Source organism: Rhinolophus hipposideros (assembly GCF_964194185.1).
Source record: "Rhinolophus hipposideros genome assembly, chromosome: 8".
Taxonomy (NCBI): Eukaryota; Metazoa; Chordata; class Mammalia; order Chiroptera; family Rhinolophidae; genus Rhinolophus; species Rhinolophus hipposideros.
This window is the reverse complement of record NC_138054.1, coordinates 59,316,421-59,332,153: the sequence shown is the minus strand read 5'-3', so window position 1 is coordinate 59,332,153 and position 15,733 is coordinate 59,316,421. Positions and strand designations below refer to the sequence as shown.

Sequence of the window (15,733 nt, the reverse complement as noted above, 5' to 3'; positions counted from 1 at the left end):
CAATTAACTCTACACCCAAAATATATCTCAAATTTATTCTCTTCTATGCATTTGTTGCTACGCTGTCATCATTGTATCTTGCCTACATTACTGCAATTCTTATAACTCTCTCCCTGCTTTTTATTCTTGCCTTGAACAATTCATTCGCTATATGACGCCCAGAGAAATATTTTGAAACATTAGTCGGATTGCCACAATCCCCTTCTCAAAAACCTCCACCGTGCTAAAATAAATTCCAAACTCCTTACAGCTTTACATGAGGCAACTCCGTCCTGTCTGATTGACTTAATTTCAAACCACTTCCCTGTAGCTCAATACATTCCAGCCACCCTGGCTGTTCTGTTTCTCAAACATACCATGCTCTTCTCTGCCTTAGGCCTTTGTACTTGTTGTTCCCTCTGCTTGTAATGATCTGCTTCTAGAATTTTGCATGGCTGGCTCCTAAATACTATTCTGATTTCATTCCAAATATCACTTCCTTAGAGGGGCCTTAGCTGACCTTCATGCAGAGAAGGACACCCGGAAAAAAGAAAACAAGCCTGTCGTGTGGTATTGGGTTGGAATTAGAGGTCTCAGTATATATATGTATGTGTATATATTCACTTATTTACGCTGATACCTATAATATTAGATATATTCATACTATTCATACAGTTAATGCCCAGATCTCGATTTCTAAAAGCTATTCCCCACTCAAAGGAAACAACATTCCTTGAAGAAATATCTAATTCTAGCACTGAGGCAAGAAAGTACAAAGTGAACCTAGAATATTTTCTTGTGCCTAAAATACGCAAATGCTCATAAATTAATGGGACCATGCCAAAAGGACACCTGAGCTAGCTTGAAGGGGCTTCTAGTGGTCAAATTAGGAAAAACTTGAGATCAAAATTAGTAATAGGTTATAACATATTGATGGATAACTCATTTTAAAATTTAAAGGAAATAAGGATAGAAAGCTGACTAATAAGTGCAGAAAGAATGATGGGATTAGGAAATCACAATTTTGCAGCTTTCTTAGCAATAACTGATTTATAAAGAAGTGGATGTATATTAAAATGTTAAGTGTAAGGATTGCTGAGAACATGATGTTTGCCATCTCAAAGAATCACCCACAGATTATGTATAAAAGTAAAGAAAATACTTTATAATGAAAAAAATATAAGTGAACCAGGTGAACAAATTTATATCACCAAAAATGGAACCAATTGACATTATTTGCCTCCTGATATGTGCAATGAGAAAGACTCAACTCCTATGCAGTATTCCTGCCACTCCCCCAAATTAACCTAAATTTAATCAGGTTTAATGAGAAAACAATCAAATAAATCCAAATTAAGGGATATTCTGCAATACAGCTGGCCTGGATTCTCAAAAAATGCCAGTGTTGTGAAAGGCTAAGGAATTGTTCATTATTAAATAAGATTAAAGGAACATGTCAACTAAATGAAATATGTGTTACTTGACTAGATCTTGGATATTCTCTCTGTCACACATACATGAACAGCTATAAAGAATATTAGGGCCAGCCCAGTGGCTCAGGCGGTTAGAGCTCCATGCTCCTAACTCCGAAGGCTGCCAGTTTGATTCCCACATGGGCCAGTGGGCTCTCAACCACAAGGTTGCCAATTCAATTCCTCGACTCCCGCAAGGGATGGTGGGCAGCACCCCCTGCAACTAAGATTGAATACAGCACCTTGAGCTGAGCTGCCGCTGAGCTCCCAGATGGCTCAGTTGGTTGGAACGCGTCCTCTCAAACACAAGGTTGCTGGTTCGACTCCTGCAAGGGATGGTGGGCTGCGCCCCCTGCAACTAGCAACGGCAACTGGACCTGGAGTTGAGCTGCGCCCTCCACAACTAAGACTGAAAGGACAAGAACTTGAAGCTGAACGGCACCTCCACAACTAAGACTGAAAGGACAACAACTTGACTTGGAAAAAAGGCCTGGAAGTACACACTGTTCCCCAATAAAAGTCCTGTTCCCCTTCCCCAATAATAAAACAAAGAATCTTATGACGGCAATTTGAATATGAACAGTAGATAATAATACTGCATTAGATAATAGTTGTGCATCAATGCTAAATTTCATACATGTGATAACTTTATTGTGATAATGTAAGAGACTGTCTTTATTCTTAAGAGACTCATGTTGAAATATTTAGGAATGCTGTGTTTCCCACATCTATAATTGTTTAGTTTACCATCTTGAACTGGAAACCCCAGTCATTAGTTTTATCAATAAAAGGATAAAATTATTGTTTTAATAAGATTGGCTTAGAAATGATGTGAAAGATGAACTGCAGGAAAATCATATGAAAACTAGCTATAGTATAATAGAAGCAATCTGAACTGAATCTTGATCTATGACCAGAATAAGAGCAACACAGGCAGAGGGATCAGCATTACCAGGAAGACGAGCTTGAGGCTTAGTCTTATGTCTCAGGGGCAGGAATTTGGTAAGGGACAGAATGATGGGAGTCAAGACTAGAAAAGTAGTTTGCAGCTGGATTGTGGAGGGCATTGAACACCAAGCTAAGAGTTGGACTTGATTCTATAGGCAATAGGTGCCATCTGCTATTTTTAAACAGAGAAAGATGTTTTGGAAAAAAAATAATAGAACAGTATTGAAATGTTTTTTTCTGTACCCAAGGTCAAAATTATTTTTTTTTTAAATTCAAGATATAGACAGTTTTAATTTTAAAGGTAAAAGGCCATTTCCCTGTCACTTTCCCTAAGGTAAGCTTATTTAAGCTGTAAATGATATTGTGTGCTTTAACAAAACAAAGTTACAAAGTAAATTCCAGGAAACTAATATTCTTGAGGTGATCTAAATTTGCCAGCTAGTTTACGTCTCCTCAGATAGGTATATCAAAAATTAAAATATTTTATGCCTTTCTTTGAATCTGCTGAAGATGTGTTTTGAGTGTTAAGGCTGATTATTTTTGTAACTCCTGAATTTTTAGAACTATATTTCATTTTCAGTGTTCCTAAGTTCAGAGGGATAATAATTATTAAGTTTTAGATTTTTATTTTTTTGCTCTTCTATTTCAAAACACAAAAGAGTCTTTGTTCCTATCTTGGCAGCACTATTTTCTTTATTAGGATTTTACCAACATGCTTCTCTCTTTGCTGGTGTTATTCTTACAGGCTTATCTACAAAAGCTAGACAAGCAAAAATAAAATGAGAGGAACATTTTATCTTACTAAATTAAGCAAACAGGAGACTTTGAAACATAACAAGAATTTTCATATGATTTGAATCAAATAGTGGCACTTGCAGTAGAATTAAAAATAAGTTGTATTCTTTCTTAGATGTTGAAAGGTTGGTCCTTGGTAGTATATGACTATCCAGGAGTCTATTAAGAAAAGCCTCCTGTCACCATAGAGGGCTGAGGCTCAGGCTGGATTGTGCTGGGAGCCAGACGCTTCCTAGAGTGAAAGAGTACTCATTAACACCTCCCTATATGACCTTTAACTGCAAACACTGTGCCAAGCAGTTCTCCTTGATTGACACCAATGCAAAAGGCTAGAGTTTGTTTGCTTGTTTGTTTGTTTCTCCTGTTTTGGGCCTTGTTTTTCACCCTACTTCAAATGTAAGAGGATTTCATCAAATTCCAGATTGCCCTTTACATATAAGTTTTATAGGATTAGGAAAAAACTGGCCCTCAATTTCCACTGTATTTCTAAACTGTATGATGCTAACTTTAAAACTGCTTTATTGAGATATAATTTACATATCACACAATTCACCCATTTAAAGTGTATAATTCAATTGTTTTTAGCATATTCACAGAGGGTACAGTCATCACCACAATCTTTTCTTCCTTTTAAAGACTGAGATAATTCACATACCATAAAATTAACCCCTATAAAGTGTACAATTTAGTGGGTTTTAGTATATTCACAAGGTTGTGCAACTATCATCACAATCTAACTCCAGGGGTTTCATCCCCTGACAGAAACCTTGTACCTGTGACAAAGACTCTCCCCTTGACCAAATTTTAGTCAGGGTCCTCTAAACCTTCTTCTCAACTAGGCTTCAACCATGGGTTGCAGTGTCTGTGTCCTTGTGGGGACCAGTTTTAGAAAGAATACTGTTCAATCAGTTTAGAGAGAACTCCTCCCTTGATAATCTGACCACTCTTGGCATCTGATCAAATTCCTCATCTTCACTATCCCCCAGGTGATATCTGATCACCCTGGCCCTTCCGCAAGAATCTTGTCAGGTCAGTTTAGCCAGAATCCCCTTCTCCTTGATGTTTCCTCTTAGTAATTTACTATCTACTGACCCCCCCATACTCCTCTGTGACTACATCTGTACTTGTTTACGAGTAAGCTATATTTGGAATTGGGCCTATCCCTATACTGAGGTCTCTTTTCTCCTAGAGTTCCTAAAAAAATCTGTTTTTACCACTTTCACTGCTATCTAGCTCCAATTTTATTTGACAACTGTTAGCAGCCACTCCCAATTATTCCCTCTCCCTTTCCCTGACAACCATTAATCTACGTTCTGTCTCTATGGATTTGCCTATGCGGACATTTAGTGTAAATGAAATTATACAATTTGTGGTCTTTCACTTATAATACTGTTTTCAAGGTTCATAATGTTTCAAGATTCATCCATACTGTAGCGTGTGTCAGTAATTTATTCCTTTTTATGACTGAATAATATTTCATTTAATGAATATACATCTTGTTCACTCATCCCATTACTCTTAAAATAGAGATCAAAGTCCTTTCTATGACTTGCAAAGCTCTTGGTGACCTAGTCCCTGCTACCATTCCCATCACAGCCCCATTCCCACTTCCACTGCCGAGCTCTGGGCTCCTTCCAGCCCCTCAGCTGAGCCTCAGTTCTCTTGCTATTCCTTCTGCCTGGGATGGGATATACCCTCCTCATCCTTCAGATCTCAGTTCACATGCCAGAAGGAGTATATGTCATTCTCAGTCAGGCAGGTCTCCTTGTTGTTCAGAGTAGCCTGTACTTGACCTTGATAACCCTCACCCTAGCTGTTAAGAACAAACAACCAAAAAAATTTATCTTTTGTACCTCCTTGCATCCCCACTGCCAACAAATATTTGCTAAATCAATTAAACAACATAGGGGAATACAAGGCTATAGGAGCTTGGCATCAAAAGCAAGACCATCAGATAACATCCAGTCAAATACCTCCCTTTAATTTCTGAGAAACTGAGGCCCAAAGCAGGGCAGTAACTTTCCCAGTATTCCACAGCCAGTTAAGGACAGAACTGAGGACTCTGACTCCTGGTCCCGCGTCACTTCCGTGGTTCCCAGTGTGCTGCTCCTGATCTTGTCACGTGCCTGCCTATCCAAGTCTGATTCATCTTTCAAGATACAGCCAATTTCTAAACATCTCTAGGATGCCTTTCTTATTAAGCTTCAACCCCATCCCAACCCATAGTTAGAACTGACTGCTCTTTTCTCTGGGCTCCCCAAATTTTGATCTTAAAAAGTACTTTGTACTGTTCTTTTAATCAAATAAACTGTCAATCTTCCTCACGGGTGGGGAAAAAAAACAAAGGACGTAGATGACAGCACTCTTTGATTTGTCTAAAAAGGATTTAGGCATTTAAAAATTCCATATACATTTATAAACCTTTGAATTATTTAGTCTTATGTTTCTTGGCATAGTTGAAACTTCTATAGCTAGTTTTCATAAGAGGTGTGTGTCTACATTAATAGAAGAAAGGAACAAGAACTGCCACATTAATTTTCCACTTTGAACACTTTTTAAGAAGGCTAATACTGCTTTTTCTTCTTTATTCAACAACTTCTGAGAGGAATTTTGTAGTTTTTCATTTTTCAAAAGGTTAAAATGGTGTCTTGGATGGAAGGTTTGAATTATGTAATAAACAATGTCAAGTTTTCAGAAACTTAGGCAAAAAACTCCTGCTGTGACCCAGGGAAGAAGGGGACAACAGTGATGACCTCAAACACGTAGACAAATGAGCTACTGTTGAATCTCCTAAGATCCTTATTGACCCAGAAAGGTGATCGCTGTCCCCAGTAACAAAGACTGAAGGAGATGCCCTTTTCATTTTGGCATTCTCCTCTACCTCAAGTGAGAACTTTCCGAACTATCCCTGGTCTGTATTTGGGGAGGTGAGCACAGGGGTTTGGCAAGAGGTTGGGAGATGGAGGAGATTTGGATTATACTGTTCTAGTTTCTCCTGGTATGATGCTGCAGTGAGGACTTAAGCTGGAGAGGGAGACAGAAAATTCCTCTTCTCAGATGAGGGGAAATGCAGATATAGTAAATGTGTTTCTATGTGACTGCAGAGCCCTTTGCCCCATCTTTAAAATTACCCCCAGGTTCAGCCCTTGCTGTAGGGGTTACATGGTCATGACTGTGCTGGGCGACTTGTCCTCAGCATCCTTTAGAGCACTGATAGTAGAATGGATCAGTGCTCCACCTGGTCCAACTTGAGTCAAATTATTTTTCTCTTAGAAATTTCAAATTGGTGTTGAAAGATGACAGGATTCGACTAAGGAAACCAGAGTTTGTCTGAGTGTATTCCAGAATTGGACGTTACTGGGCATTTTCAGATGTTTGTGTCAGGGGGAGGGCAGGTCAGGGCCATTCTGAATTTGAATTCCACCTCTGCCACTTACTTGACATGAATCGTTGGGCACATTAATCCTCCCCAAAGTTAAGTGTCCAAATAAGAAAGATTCAGTTAAGAGTAGTTACCTTGCAGCATTGATGTGAGAACTAAATGAGATAAATCATGTGAAATCAATGTGGTTAGTCGTGGGCAATGTTTTTGTAATGAAATGAATAAAATAGAAACTATCAGACTGTATGACACATAGTAAGGATTACTATTGTTTTGTGCAAGTTCTAGTTCTAATACACTATGTGTATATAAATGTGTGTGAACTGGATCATGCTGTAAAATATATTTCTTACTGTAGGTTGTGGCATTTGTGTGTGTGTGTGTGTGTGTGTGTTTAAAACCAGTGTTGTTCAACATACGGTCTAGAGAAACATTAGAATTATCTGAATGCCTGTTAAAAATACAGATTCTTTTATTGTGTGTGATTAGATATATTTATTTTTATTTTACCCATCATTATAACTATACAGTCAATTTTAAGAAGTTTCCTGATCACATGTATTTTTTTTCCTTGTCAAAATCTCTTTTAAGTGTCTGACAGTGGAAGGAGGAAAATCAATTTGTCTTCGTTAGAGGATTTTAAAATGTTTGTTCGGGAATATACGGATGCAGGCCCACAGGCTACCTGTGTGATGGAAGAGAAAGGCCCACTTGAAACTCAGCTGCTCCGTACAGAGCCTTTCTTTTGGTTCATGGGTAGCTGTGAGCTGGGAAAGCCATCAATTCAAAATATTCTACAAAATGAAAATCCTGTCACATGGCTGCTTAAACTATTATTCTGCACCATGTGGCCGTGCAATAAATGCTTTTGGACTAGCCGGCAATTAGCTTGTAAAAATACAGATTCTTGAACTCCATTGTCCAGAATCAGAATTTCAGAAGGTAAAGTCTAGGGATCTACATTTCAGCTACTTCCCCAGATAAGTAACACACACACTGAAACTTGAGAACCAGTGCCTTAAGCCTACAGAAGTTATCCAAATGTTCACTATTATTATATAATTAAACTCATCCCTTCGTTCAAACAATGTTTATGGAGCACAACTCCTCTAGGAGCTCTGTGAGGGGTATAGAGGAGGGGGCAGTTAGTCTATTTTGAGTAATGTAGCGACTACAATGCTCTGGTATTTTGGTTGGTCCGATACCTTTTGTTGCATTTGAGTTCTTATTTGCAAAAGACAACTAACTCTAAGGCAGGAATTCCCAACCACTATACCTCAAAGCATTTACAAAGCTTCCTAAGATATTGATCTGCTCAGGTCTCAGAAAGTTGAACTGTAAAAAGCCTCCTACATTTACGCCAATGTGTCATTTTGGAAAGCACTAGCAAAGGCACAAGATGGTTAAAAGCTTTGTAATTAATAGTCAAATGTGGATTAGTAATGCCTACTATTCAAAGTATGGTCCATGGACCAGAACACTGGCATCATCTGAAAGTTTCTTAGAAAGGCAGAATCACAGGCCCGTCCTAGACCTACAATAATGTTTGAGAAGCACTGTATTAAAGGAAACTTGTAAACAGTTACCTAACTTTTGGTATTTTGTAAGTATTATTTGCTGACTGTAAAATCATAGGATCATTGTAGAGATTTTTGAAAATTCAAAAAGTGGGAAAATTTATCCTTCATATAAAATGTATTCATAATTCTATTCCCTTTCCTTCCAGAAAACATAAAAAATGCACATTTTACAAAATTGGAATTATCCCACATATACAAGATTTGTATCTTATTCTTTTCATCTAACTTATCATGAGTGTTTTCAGCAGTGCTTTTTAAAAGGATTAGAGTGGTACCTAGTTAAGATTTCCTTAGTATAGATAGGTAAAATGATCAATGGAGGCAAGCCATAAATGTGACTTCCAATTCTAAAATGGCAGAGTTAAAAGGGGCCTTAGATATTATTTTGTTTAAACTTTTTAGTTATAGTTGGGAAAAATTAAGCACAGGAAGAGAAAGAGGCTCACCAAAGCTAATTTGTTTAGATAAACAAATTTACTGATTGAACTATTATGATGTATGAGGACCTGTGACAGGATGATCAATTGTCTAGTTTGCCTGGAACTGTGGGGTTCCAAAGACCTGGGACTTTCAGTGTTAAAACTAGAACAGTTCCAGGCAAACCTGGACAGTTGGCCATCCTATTTCTGGGCATTAGAAGCAGAAAAATTTATAAGATCTGGTTCTGCCCTCATGTGGGAGACACATATTTGTGAATGGATTATTACAATATGATGTGGTAAGTACCAGAAGAGCCCCCAGACTGTGAATGAGGCAAGATTTCTGAGATCCTGAAACCTACAGGACAAGAAGGAAGTTAATCAGATGAAAGCCACACTAAGAATGGGGCACTTTAGAAAGCATTCTAGTCTGAAAGGTCACTATAGTAAAAGACACAGTAGTGAAAAATAATAATGAGAATTTATTGTGCCAGGCACTATGCGACTTACTATCTCCTTTAATGTTCACAACTGTCATAAGAGTGATGAAAATGCTATTGGGGGGTTTTACGCACAACAGTAATATAATTGTGTCCTTTAAAGATAAAGGATCTCTCTGGCAGTATGTAAAATGCTTTGTTAAAAAATCCACTACACATATGCTTAACATCCCTTTAACTTACCATCATCCCTAAGCCCAGTTTCATAAGAGGGATTCTAGATTCCCAATACAGTTTAAAACCAAATTTGTCTAATATCTTAACTCTTCTATTTCTTTCTATATCTTCTACCGGCTTTCTACCAAGGTAAAAAAATTCTGTAAGGAAATTATGTTATGAAGTTTTGTAACAGGGGCTCCCTCTGTTGACTGTGTGGCACTAAAACAGCAACTATTTATATCCAGCAGAAACAATTGCTGTGGATCTTTACAGTCATTCTTTTTTGTCTTTTGTTTTCAGGAAAACCAGAGGTCTTTGCCCCTAAATTATAATGATTTATAAAATATTAAAATGCATATCTGACCCAGTTATTGGGTCATTTAAGTTTAGAACCAAAGAAATATTTTCATACTTGCAGTCACCGTGAAAACCATTTTCACGGTGACTGCAAGTAGTATGAAAATATTTACATTCATTAAACTGGACAGCTATTTGAATTTCATAATAATATGTATTATCCAGACTTTTATTTCCTATTATGCCCATAGTCATATAAATGAACTTTATTATTATCACTTATCAGTAATACTCCTAATGAGTGACATTTCTATACAACTTCCAGATGGCCTAAGTCCATGACAAGTTGGTTCCCAATTGCTCCAAGTGAATTCCTAGCAGAGGCTGCAGTGAGAGCTCCACCATGTCATCGCCCCTTTAGGACTGCAGACAGAGTTATTTGCTCATTCCACAAATACTCAGTGGCACTTCCTCTGAACCATCTCTGTGCTTGGGAGACAGATTAATAATGGAGACACTGATCCCAAGAAGTCTTTGGTCTAGTAAGGAAGATATTTGACATCTGAAGCAATAACTCTAACTTGAAGCAGACCATCAGTGGAATTACAGTGGTGCAAGGCCATAAAAGCAGAGGGAAATATTAAACATGATCAAGAGAATTCAGGCAGACATCTTGGAGAGGATACCATTTGGCCTGACTAGGACATAACTTCCATGATGGCAGGAATTTTTGTTCTCTGCTATATCCTAAGCTCCTACAACTGTGACTGGCACACAGTAAATTCTTTTTTTTTTTAATTAAAGTTTATTGGGCTGACAATGGTTAGTAAAGTTACATAGGTTTCAACTGTACAATTCTGTAATATATCATCTATATATCACATTGTGTGTTCATCACCCAGAGTCAATTCTCCTTCCATCATCATATAGTTGATTCTATTTACCCTCATCTACCACCCTCCTCCCCCTGCTTACCCTCTGGTAACCACTAAACTATTGTCTGTGTCTATGAGTTTTTGTTGCTTTATTTGTTTGTCTTGTTCCTTTGTTGCTTTCAGTTTTATATCCCACATATCAGTGAAATCATATGGCTCTCAACTTTTTCTGACTTATTTTGCTTAGCATAACACTCTCAAGATCCACCCATGTTGTCACAAATGGCACCATTTCATCTTTTCTTATGGCAGAATAGTATTCCATTGTACATAGTAAATTCTTAATAAATAGCTACTGAATGAGTGAGTCAATTTTGAAATCAATACAAATTTTACTGACAGAAAAAGGCAAGGAAAAATAATTTCCCTTTTGAAAAGGCTTATTCTCAAAACCATGGAAATTATTCTTTTGCTTGTTTAACCTGCCTGAACCCTTTCTTTGGCTTTCCATTATCTTTAGGATAAAATACTGTCCTCTGTCCACTTCTCCAGTCATATCCATGTAGCCCATCCCAAGCCATTAGGGTTGACAGATATCTGGTGTGGAACTGGACATTCTGTATGAATTACTCATGTGCCAGATAAAATATATAAAATATAATGTAGGTTATTAATGAATATATTGATCCTGTGTGTATATGTTTAAAATTGGAATCCAGTTTCAACTAATAGAAAATTCAATTCAGATTGGCTTAACTAATGAAAAGATTTATTGGCAAATGTAACTGAAAGTCAAGCAACAGGGCAGACTTCAGGGCAATTCAGTCAGGGTTTCTCCTCAACTGCTCTTCAGTTGTCTCATCTCTGACCTCCTCTGTATGTTATTCCTACACTGAATCCTTGAAATGGTTTCCCCTGTAGACAGAGATTAGCAGCTAGCAGAAGGAAGATTATATGCTTTCTTGTTTACATGCACCATAAGAGAACATTGTTTCTCAAAACCAGTGAATGAAAGTCCCAAACTTGACTAAACTACCCCAGAAATGTCTTCTGTAGTCCGACGACTGCCAGATATGACTAATGTATATCTCATTTACCAGAGCAAATCATTGTTATCAAGGGGGATAAGATTACTCTACTTGCTTCTGTCAGTCAGAGTCTACCTCTGGAGCTGGGGTTGGCGTCAATACACAGGGACGGAGGACTAGCTCCCAGAGGAATATATGAGTATGGTTAGGAAGGGGAAAAAGGAAGGTAAATGCTGTGTAGGCAACTAATGAACCTCTAACATATATAACTTTTTTGACTGGCAAATATATATCAACTATTACTGGTGTTCTTGTTGAGGTCATCTAGCTAAAATTTCTGCTGGTCGCAAAATCTACTGACAGTTCTGAGCTACTTTCACCATTGCTCCATCACATATTCAGCTCTCTTTCTCCAAGAACCCCCTTTTACTCTTCCCTGGGAAGACTTCCCTGACTTTCATTGTAGTTAGGCATCTACACAAGGCACTCAAGGTTCCCCTGGTTTTCCTCCAGGGCAGCACTTGACATACTGAGATGCAGTTGCCTGTTTCCATGTCTGGCTTTCCCACAGTCAGAGAGTTCCTCAAAAACAGTGTTAGCTTTTGGCTGTGAATAACAGAAACCTAAGACAAACTGACTAAAACAATAAGAGAATTTATTCTTTCTTAAAATAAGAAAGCTATGGGTAAGGCCGGCTCCAGGACTGGGATGATCAGTGGTTCAATGGTGTCATCAAAAACCCATGTTCTTTGGTTTTTAATTTTGTTCTTTAGATTCCACATATAAGAGAGATCATACAGTATTTCTCTTTCTCAGTCTGACTTATTTCACTTAGCATTATACCCTCTATCTAGGTCCATTCATGTTGTTGCAAATGGTAAGGTTTCTTTCTTTTTGTGGCATAGTAATATTCCATTGTATATATGTACCACAATTTCTTTATCTAATCGTCTATTGATAGGCATGTTGAAACTGATATAGAATAATATCGAATGTCAACAAATTTAAAAAAAATAGTCATGGGACACAAAGTGCAGCATAAGGAATATAATCAATAATATTCTAACAATTATGTACAGTGTCAGATGGGTAATAGACTTATTGGGGCTATTACTTTGTGAGGTATACAAATGTCTAATCACTATGTTGTTTTGTACACCTGAAACTAATTAAAAAGAATATTTCAGCAAAAAAATGAAATAAATAAAAATTTTAAAAAAGAACTCATGTTCTTTCCTTCTCTGTACCATCTTCAGTGTTAACTTCATCCTCAGGCTGTTAATAGGATGACTTATTTCAAGCCTCACATAATCCAGAATAAGAAGAGAAATTTTCTCTTTTTTAGAACACGGAAACATTTCCCAGATAGATGCTCCCTGCAGATTTTCCCTCATCTTCCTGGCAACTCCTACATTGATCACCGGTAAAGAGAATAATATTACCACAAAGAGTTCAGGCTAATCACCCAAGGTAGGGTGGAAACTGTAACTGTGTGTGTTAGTTACTACAATAAGGTCTTCCTGTCACTCCTCACCCCCTGGACTCTGATAGTCTGCTGTGCATATGCCTTTGTGACTCTATTTCTCACCTCATCCTGAAACCCACTACCATGGTCATACCCTACACCACATCCTTACCAATGAATGTACCCCTTCATAATTTCAATTTCAAGCACCTCACTTTCTGACCTCCTATATTTCCAGCTCACTTTCTGTAACACTCCATCTTTCAATCCCACAGGGACTTCTATTTCACTGATGATCCTACCACCTTTTCACTGTTCCTCACTCCCTTCGTGTCCTCACTTCCCTCCCTACACAGTTTAAATTTCATGGTCAATCATTATAATCACACACTTGTATACTATCAACTTCCTTGCCCCCTTCATTTCATGATACTCTTTCAGTAAGACTACAAACCTGCTCATATCTAACTCTCAGGTTATCCTATGCACCAAGACCCCTGAGTGTGACTGGAGAGAAACACAACAACAATGTTAATTAGTCTTACTCTACTCTTTTTTTTTTACACAATTATTTTTAATTGAATTTAAAGATGTTTATTGCATTCTATTTTTGGTGGGGGGGAAAACGTAAATACGTATAGTATTTAGCACAACCTTGTGGAATACACAAAGCAAAACTGGGGAAGAAGCATTTTTCTTCTCCTAGTCCATTTCTGACAACTGACTCATGATCTGCTCCACTGTCATTAAATATTTCTTACAAAAAAAAAAGGAATATTTCTTACAATAGTTAGGCACCAAGTTTAACATTTATTAATTTTCTCCTTTCAGTATATGCAGCAATTCGCCATTTTCTATCAGTTCCTAAACAATATCCAGTCCTCCAACAAGTTCCCCTTTCACCTACAGCTGAGGATATACTCGTATGTTGGCCATTGGAGTAAGTTTTTAATTCTTGCTGAATTTCTTCATCCTCCAATAATATCAAATGTGTCATACTCAACACCAGAATTATTTAGTGTTTTCAAAATTTGTGTGCTGAATCCACATTTAGCGTCCCGTTTGTTTCCTTTCATAGAGAGCATCACAGAAGCTTTATTTGTCAGTACTTTGTGCCTTTCCTCTAATTCAGGAGCTCTGGAGCAAACTGTATCCAGTTCTTCAGCTGCTTCTAGCTCCTGAATTATATCAAGTCCTCCTGTGAGCTCTCCAGAAACATAGAGCCTGGGATAGGTGGGCCAATTGCAATAGGTTTTAAGGTTGTGATGAACCACATCTGAGAAGATACCAAAACTGCTAAGCTGAATGTTGTGTTTGTTAAGAATTTCCTAATACCTGCTTACTGAAACCACAGGTGGCTCCTGCCGAGTCCCTTTCACAAACAGCATGCAGGGGGCAGCATGAGTTAACTTCTTCCCTGGAACATTGAGGTCTCCTTCAGGATGCTCACTCCCACTGGGAGGGAAGGAGCCCACAGACCCATGTTGCTGAACTGTTTTGGTCAATTCTGGGGCATATGTACCATCTAATCTGTCAATTTTCTGAGAAGTCTTGAAAAACAGAAAAGTGACTAGAACAGAACTAACTCCATGTTTTTCAGATATTTCAGGTATTGCTTCAGCTTCCAACTTCACAGATGAAACGTGGGCGTGTTCTTTGGCTAACTCTGCCATCACCTCGTTCATCTGAGCACAAGCATTTTTGGGCGCAAGGTGCCCAAAAATGGACAAGGAGGGACCTGCACTGTACCTCAGCTGCTCACCCAATCAGAAGAGTACCTGTCTCTGATTCAAATGCGTCAGCAAAATGCCACTCCATTTAGGTCAGTAAGCATTTCTTGCCTGTGAACTCCATGCAAGCACTCTGCTCCACACAGGAAATGCAAAAGGCTAACTCAGAATCCTCTTGGCTCTAAGGCGTGGAAGCTCCTCAAACTGCTGAGCTGAGCCCACCTCCACCCCGCCGCCTCAGCCACTGTGAGTTTGACTCTACTCTAATGGGTCTTTACTGCTGAAAGGTACAGTTGTTCAGCAATGACAACACACCACTCCATTGTGTCTTTCGTTATCCTAGAGGACCTCCCATCAGATTTCCAATCTCCTAAAACCTCCAACACCTCCTTTTGTGTGCTTGCTTTTAGCTGCTTACTCTGCTGCTTATTTTACTGAGAAAACAAAGGCAACTAGAAGAGATCTTCCTTAGGATCCTACCACATCTAGCCATCTAGCTGCATCTGTGCCATACCCTCTGCTTTCTCTGTTAATGTAGATTCACAGTCTGTGAAACTAGCAGACCCATCCCTCTTTTTGTGCACTAGATCCCATCCCTTCTTACCAACTCAAGGATATTGCCCTGCTCTTCTCCCATTCCTTATCCTGCCTCACCAATAGTATTTTCCTACTAAATCAGTGGTTTTCAACTTGTAGTGATTTTGCCCACTCCTGCCCCGCCACACACATGGCAGGGGACAATTGGCAACATCTAGAAATTCTGTGCTAGACCCGGTGCACAACTGGGGGGATGGGGGAATTCTACTGCCATCTAGTGGACAGAATGCCAGGGGTGTTTCTAAACATCTTACTGGCACAGTGCAAAGGACAGCCGTCCACAACAAAAAATTCTTGTGCCCAAAATGTTAATAGTTGAAAAACTCTAAACTAGATCATTCCTATAAACTCTAAACTAGATTATTACACACACACACACATACACACATACACACACCTACACACAAATGCCAGCATTTCTTCCATCTTGAAAATCATCCTCCCCTGACTCCACATACCCTTCCAACTTCAATCCTATTCCTCTTTACTACAAAAGTCCTCAAAAGT

At 38.4% G+C, this 15,733-nt stretch overlaps 1 pseudogene across 1 annotated transcript; it reads right to left on the bottom strand.

Annotated features, from left to right (window-relative positions):
* Positions 1–13,712: 13,712 nt before the first annotated feature.
* On the bottom strand, positions 13,713–14,287 carry LOC308501065 (glutaredoxin-3-like; annotated as a pseudogene). Its single transcript has one exon. The product of its transcript is annotated as a glutaredoxin-3-like (transcript).
* Between the last annotated feature and the right edge of the window lie 1,446 nt (positions 14,288–15,733).